General features: G+C 54.0%; 1 long non-coding RNA gene across 2 annotated transcripts; it reads left to right on the top strand.

Annotated features, from left to right (window-relative positions):
• The first annotated feature begins 1,254 nt into the window (after nt 1-1,254).
• LOC129048462 (uncharacterized) lies at nt 1,255-3,739 on the top strand. 2 transcript variants are annotated; one of them, XR_008510826.1, is made up of 3 exons: nt 1,255-1,334; nt 2,600-2,718; nt 3,565-3,733. It is a non-coding gene; the product is annotated as an uncharacterized LOC129048462 (long non-coding RNA). The 2 variants fall into 2 exon arrangements; XR_008510825.2 differs by having other exon boundaries at nt 1,267-1,472; nt 3,565-3,739.
• Nucleotides 3,740-7,477: the final 3,738 nt, after the last annotated feature.

The raw sequence follows: 7,477 nt of genomic DNA, 5'->3' as shown, positions 1-7,477 counted from the left end.
GAGCCTCGTGTGGCTCTCGTCAGGCCACCTCAGACCGCTTTGCTCCTAGCCTATCTTTCCTTAGCATCCGTCCTGGAGGGGACTTTGATGCCTCTAGGGTACAACGCCCGCACGTTACACATGGGGAAATTTAGGCTCAGTGAGGGAGGTGGCTTGTCTGAAATCGCACAGGAAGATAGTGGCAAAGACAACCAGGAGCTCGTTGTCCTGACTAGCAGCCTGGAGAAGGGTCCAGGAATTCTAAAGGACGCCCTGCTCTCCTGGTGTTTCACTGCCTCTCTCCATCCTGGAAGACAGGGTCCATCACTGAGAGAGATCCTGCCTATGTCCCTTCCGTTCTCAGACCTTCTTTTGGGGGTGTCCGAGCCTCTGCCGCACCCTGAGATGCTACCTCACACTCCCCAGAGGCGCTTAGAACCCCACCCCTATAGATCCCACTCCAGACGTAGGGGGTGGCTGTGGGGGGACCCCTCAAGGGGACATTCCATTACTACAAGCCTACTACAGCTTGTAGATAGTATCCCAGCGTTCTGGCCAGGAACCGTGACAGGAAGAGTTCTGGGAAGTGTGAGGAGGGGAGGAAGGAACTAGGAGCTCACAGTGAGCTCTTGCGTCTTTTTTTTTTAAACAAACAAACAAACAAACAAAAAACCAAAAAACGGTCTCCTTCTGTCGCCCAGGCTGGACTGCAGTGGTGCAATCACGGCTCACTGCAGCCTTGATCTCCTGGGCTCAATCTATCCTCCCACTTCAGCCTTCCGAGTAGCGGAGACTACAGGCATGCGCCACTGTGCCCGGCTAATTTATTTTTATTTTTATTTTGTATGGGGCGGGGGGCGGTCTTGCTTTGTTGCCCAGGAGGTCTCGAACTCCTGGGCTCAAGCGTTCCTTTCACTTCAGTCTCCCAAAGCGCTGGGAAGCAGAGCCGCGGTGCCCCTCCCCCTTGTGTCTTTTGAACCACCACAGTGTGCAGGCACTGGGAGAAGCAGATAAACTTTTTCTCCCCTTAGTCCTCCGGTCCAATCACAGACAGACAGCAGCTGCCAGCAGTCACCTGCTCCAGCCCCCTGCCTCGGCATCACTCGGGCATCGCACAGAGAGCACAAGGCAGGGACTCCCCCAGCCCCTCTGGTTGTCCCTGGTAGCCCTCTCTGGAAACCTTTCCAAAGGGAGTCTGAACTCATCATCCCTCCTTTCTTCCCCAGCCCCTCCTCTTGTCCCCGCCTGGGACATCCCGTGGTCTTCTGCTTCCGGTCACTCAGGGTGAGGGGTTGCAGCTTCCGCTTCTCTCTCTTGACCCGGTCGTGCCTGGAGGAAGAAGCCGAGGCGGGAGGGTTAAGTATCCGGGTTTAAGTCTCCTTAGGCGAGGAAGGCTTCACTTTCTAGCAGGTCCAGATATCCTGAGTCTCCCGGAAACTGCAGGAGGGGACAGGACCCGACTTCGAGACTGTAGGGTGGGGTGAGGGGATGAGGTAGGTCTGTGAGTCTGCCCTAGTGATAGCCTCTTACCGCCCAGGCTGCTTGGGGGCAAATTTTCCTCCAAGGAAGAGGGTGATATGCTCAGGAACCAGCCAGAGGGGGGCTCTGGGACTGGGCGGGGGTGTGGCGCGGTCCTGCTGATCTTAGCTGGTGCTCTGTGAGCAGAGGCTCCTTCCCTTGCTGTGGGGAAATGAAGCCTGAGACCAGGGTCAGAACCAACAAAGGGACCATCTGGGACTGTCGGGTTAGCATTTTGCTGCAGCTCCTCCCTTAGGTCACCACTCACTAGGAACTTGTCTTCTTCTCATAAGAGTGGGAATTTCAGGCCTTCTTTAAAGGTGAAAAAGTCAAGGCCCAGAGACGGGGAGTGACTCTTTCAAGGTCACACAGCAAGTTCTATCAGAACCACATAGAAGTCATATCTTAAGACTCCTAGCCCTAGATTTTCCCTTGCACCAGCTACTGCTCCTTGATTTGGGGGAAAACATTTTTTTTCAAGGCAAAACAAGAGACCCCAAAATGCAGAAAACAGAGGAAGTCCTGAGCCTGGGGGTCAGATTAGAAAAGAAGTAATGGTCCCATTTTCTAGGCAAGGGGAGCCAGTGTCCATTCAAGCCTCTTCTTCTTCCTCTTCTTCTTCTTCTTCTTCTTCTTCTTCTTCTTCTTCTTCTTCTTCTTCTTCTTCTTCTTCTTCCTCCTCCTCCTCCTCCTCTTCTTCCTCTTCCTCTTCTTCCTCTTCCTCTTCTTCCTCTTCCTCCTTCTCCTTCTCCTTCTCCTCCTTCTCCTCCTCCTCCTCCTTCTCCTCCTCCTCCTCCTTCTCCTCCTCCTCCTCCTTCTCCTCCTCCTCCTCCTTCTCCTCCTCCTCCTCCTTCTCCTCCTCCTCCTCCTCCTCCTCCTCCTTCTCCTCCTCCTCCTCCTTCTCCTCCTCCTCCTCCTTCTCCTCCTCCTCCTCCTCCTCCTTCTCCTCCTCCTCCTCCTCCTCCTTCTCCTCCTTCTTCACACTTGTCTGCCTCATACCCCAGCCTTGCTTGATTTATTTACCTGCAAGTTAGAAACTGGGAGAGAACCAACTTGTAGCTTTTTTGGTCTGGGAAAGAAAATCCAAACCATGCTTCTCTAGGGCCTCCTGACCTGGCTAAGCTCCATGGAGGGAACCCTGGACATGAGGGATCCAAGCACCGCTCCGGTTTCCCAGAGGCCTGTGGATGACTCTCATCTGGCGGTGGACCTCAGATGGGGGTGAGTGGACCTCAGATAGGGGTAGGTCGCACTCTGGCTGGGGCCTGCCTGGAGCGGCTAATGAATACTGACAAGGTTCGCAGGGTGAGCTTCCCATGCCAGGAAAGACTCTGGGGATTCTTTCAAGCTTTCCTGATAGGTAGAGAATTCTGGGACCTGCTTGGAATTCTTATCCAGCCTCCCCCAAACCCCTCCGGCTCAGGACCCTCCAGGGCTTGCACTTCTCCATCACTCCTGCTTTGCGCAAAAAGCAGCCAGGGCGAGGAGCGCGCGGTGGCTGGGGGCAGCCGCCTTCTTGAGGGATGCAAGGACTTCCTGCAGTCCTCTTCCAGCCAGAAGGCCAGGGCCGGAGGTCAAAGAGTCTTAGGGGATTAGAGATTGAGGATCCATGCCCTCTGTCTCAGCTGCAGGGGACGCATAGACCCCTCTCCAAAGTTAATTTCTGTGCCTTTGGCTGCGGAGGCGCAGGCGGTAATGACTCTGTGCGCACCGGCAGTGTTTGTGAAATGGCTCTTCCCCCAGAGAGCAGACTCTGTTCCTGCAGCTGCTGGTCATCTACTGCCCCTAAGACCTCCAGGACTCCCGCACCCCTACACCCCCTGAGACCTAAGTTTGCCTGGAGGCTGAGGGGGTCCCGGAGAGAGGCGGTAGCCAGAAGCCTGGAGACCGCGGTCACATTGGAAAAGGAGGAAGGCAGCGGCCAGCCTTCCTGCCTTCTTCTCGGCGGGGGTAGTTTTAGCATTGCCTGGGGGCTCTTTGAGAATTGTGCAGGGAGGGAGGGGGGCCATGGGAAGCTGAATAGCTAATGGCTTGCCAGAGGAGGGGGATTCTTTCTCTCGCCTTCAGCTCAGCAGTGAAAGAGGGGAAGACAAAAATCTGGCGAGCGAGCTGCCCGGGCCGAGACTGGCCACTTCAAACAGCCCTTCAAACAAAAGGAGACGACGAAAAGAAAGCCCCACCTGTCTCCAGTGTTTGCTAAAATAATAATAAATAGATTTCGTTTAATAAATAATTACAAGAGATTGTAAAGTGGAGTGCTTTGGAAAACATCTACCGCTGGAGTCCGTGCAGCCAGCCGTCACCTGCTCCTAAGGCGAACAACTTTATTGTTAAGCCATCCCCCAACTAGTTCGCCCTGATAAACTCTCCCTCGTTTTCACAATGACTGTTTACTCATAGTTAGCACAATATTACCTTTGCCGTGATAAACCCGGAGGGGGGAGACCTGGCCCCTGGCCCCTGGACACACCTGTCCCAGAAGCTGACACATGGATTTGGCACCAAGCAGGCCTCCCCGCGGGGGCCCTGCCCCCGTGTACATTGGCCCAATTGCCACTCATTTATAACAGGTTGGCTGCAAGGCCTATCTCGGTCCTATTTGTCTTCTTTTATTGAAAGCATATGGTCTCCAGGGGCTCACCAGACCCATATTTCATCTGCCAGGAGCTGGAGCGCTTCCGCAGGCTGGTGCTGCCCAGCGCGCAGCTCCCCACCCAACGGCTGCTGCGCCAGCTGAGGGGATGGTGGAGGCTGGGTGGGGAGAGATAAGACGGGCTCCTCACCCACTTTCGGAGAGAAGCCGTTCCCTCAGAGACTCCCCCTCCCCAGGCTCAGGGACCTCGTGCGCTCCTGAAAGGGTGGCCGGTTCTTTTTCTTGGGTAGGTGACAGGGCGCCATATGCCACCCCCCAGGGCGCACGAGGGAGCTCCGGCCCAGGGAGTCTTCGAACAAAGGGAAGAGAGGGCCCGGGCGCTCAGGAGAGCCCGAGGTCTTTATTTCCAGATCCCCCCTCCCTGCTCAGGGCCGCCTCTCCTAGGCGTCCGCAGCTCGCGCGCGGCGCCTGGAAACAAAGTGTCCACATTATCCCCGCCGGCGGCGGAGACCGTCAATGCGTGAAAAGGTGCATTGCGCACCAAGACACCTGTTGAAGCGGCGCCTCTTCTCAGCGCCCCTCTTTGCTCTGCGCTCGGTCAGGAGCCGCGCAGGGAGCGGGGGGTGGGAGGAGGGAGAGACACTGTGATTTGTGGCGACATATGTTGAGCAGATCGTTGTGTACTCTTCACAGGGACACATGCACCCTCGCTCCCATACACACCCCGCGAGAAGGAGCAGCTGCTCTCCTCACCTTCTCCCAACATAATACCTGGGCCAGGCGCTTTGGCCTCGCCTTTTGAGAGTTTAGCTCTCCTCCACCCCTCCCCCCGTTTCCACCCCCACCCACCGCCCCAATCTTAGTAGCTTCACTGTAGGACTTTATTGTCAAATTTAACAAATGCACATTTGTTCCCAGCGCCTGGCCCCAAATACACACACACGTACAAACACGCAGGCATCCACAGAAAACGCGACTGATGACACAGATGCGGAGCGCGAGATGCCCATATGTCCGGCTCTGCGCCCATCCCGGCTGGGGAAACGAACAGGCTGTGTGATTTTCCCTCCCCAGGAAGAAGTAAACAACGGAACCCGGCCGGGGAGGGGAGGCCACCTCCAGGCGGCTCCAGTTTGGAGCTCTTGCCCTTTGGCGTGGTGCGCCACCGCACAGTGTTGGCAGCCAGGAGAGCTCAGGGCAGCGGAGGAAGAGCGCGGCCGAAAGGCGGCTGGGACAGGGGCCCCTGGACGGAGCGGAGAGGGTTGGAAAGTCTGGGGGTGCTTGCTGGGCATCGCCTGACCCCTGGGCTCTTGAACTCTCGGATGATGAAGACTCTCCCGTCCTCCTGGGATTCCCAGGAGTTGGCGTCCACCTGAGGCGCACTAGGGGCGGGCGGGTACACCGGAAGGATTCTACTTGGCAGCTTCTCCAGCCTGCTTGTCTCCTTAGCAGGTTGCATGCAAGTTTCCAGATGCGAGCCTCAGTGACAAAACTTGATGGGAAGAGCAGTAAATGCGCGTGAGGATTGGGGGTGAGGTGGAGGAGGCGGCCTGGCTCTGCGGCTACTCCTGTGCCACTGTAAGCATATCTTTCCTCTGGGCCTATTTCTCCTCTGTTAAAGGAGAGATCTGTGAGGGAAATACTCGGTAAATTCCTCTTCAACTTTGCAAAATTTGGAAATTTTGGACGTCAGTGGGCCTTCTGCTGTGAATGGAGGAAACCCAGAGAGAGTGTCACTCCCCTTCCCCAAATAACACATACACAGACACAGACACACAGACACACACACACACACACACACAGACACACACACACACACAGACACACACAAATTTCCTTGGGTCTGAGTTTCTGGCCAATTGGCCTTTCACCAGCAATTGAAGGGCTGGGGGCAATGATGGTAGTGGGGGAGATAGGTTTGGCACTGGGAGTTTAGAAAGCCATCCTCTGCAGCCTCCATCTTTTAACTCTTGGGGCACAAGCAACTCTTGGGCCATTGTGACACTCAGCAACAGGTCAGGCATGCTTGCTGACAGCAGGCTTTCAGACCTTCCTGTCTTCAGGTGCTGGGATGGAGCTGGGGAGATGGTTTGTGGATGTGTGGCTACTGAGCTCCTGTCTCCTCCAAGCCTGTTTCTGGAAAAACCGAAAGTGTGCCCCACCCACCATCTGTGTGAGCTTGGATGCTCTTCTCATTCCCTAAATAGGGGCAGCCTCCCTCAGCCATACACATATTGTTTTTACTTTCTGTGTGTGAATTGATTTCACTAAATACAGTACTTACATTCCCCATATCCACCGGCCTAGGGCAGGGGACATTCTCCTTTGGGAATTCCTCTGTAGAAGTCAGGCTTGAGATGGCAGATGAGCTCTCTGCCTGGCCAGTCCTCTTTTCCCCAACCCTGGTGCCTCCTCTGATGCCCATGGTGATTCTCTTTAGGCAGCAGCAGTAAGAACCAAAGGGTTTCTGAATTGCTGGTTTGGGGTGAGAGAGGGAGGAATCTATCCACCTCAGTTCTTTAGGTCACCATGGATGAGATACTCACCCACACCTCCAGCTCCAGTCATCAGGTTGGGAAGGCAGGAAGGGGACAGGGGTGGTGGTAGGTGAGGAGAGTCCAGAATTATTTCTAGATTAACGCACTGGAAAGGCAATAGAATGCGACGCAGTGCCGTTTTCCATGCAGTACTTAGTTACACTCACGTTCATGTAGAATTTTGAAGGTGGTGCATCACCCTCTCACACACTCACATAATCTGCAAGGGAGACAGAAAGATATTTTTATTGTTTATTTTGTGTATTTAGTTTTTCTTTTCAAGTTTTATTTTAGGCTCAAGGGGTACATGTGCAGGTTTGTTACATGGGTAAATAGTGTGTCTCAGGGGCTTGGCGTACAGATAACTTTGTCACCCAGATAATCAGCATAATACCTAAGAGGTAGTTTTTCAGTCTTCATCCTCTCCCCACCCTCCACCCTTAAATAAGCCCCAGTGCCTGTTGTTCCCTTCCTTGTGTCCATGTGTACTCAATGTTTAGCTCCCACTTAAAAGTAAGGACATGCAGTATTTGGTTTTCTGTTCCTACATTAATTTGCTTAGGACAATGGCCTCCAGCTCCCTCCATGTTCCTGCAAAAGGCATGATGTCATTTTTTATAGCTGCATAGTATTCCATGGTGTATGTGTCCCACATTTTCTTTATCTAGTCCACCACTGAGGGGCACTTAGGTTGATTCCATGTCTTCGCTGTTGTGAATAGTGCTGCGATGAACATATGCGTGTCCCTTTATGGTAGAATGACTTGTATTGCTTTGGGTACACACCCTGTAATGGGACTGCTGGGTCAAATAGTAGTTCTGTTTTAAGTTCTTTTAGAACTCTCCAGACT

The sequence above is a fragment of the Pongo abelii genome, chromosome 8, assembly GCF_028885655.2.
Source record: "Pongo abelii isolate AG06213 chromosome 8, NHGRI_mPonAbe1-v2.0_pri, whole genome shotgun sequence".
Lineage (NCBI taxonomy): Eukaryota > Metazoa > Chordata > Mammalia > Primates > Hominidae > Pongo > Pongo abelii.
The sequence above is the reverse complement of the archived record's forward strand: the minus strand, read 5'-3'. Positions and strand labels throughout refer to the sequence as shown.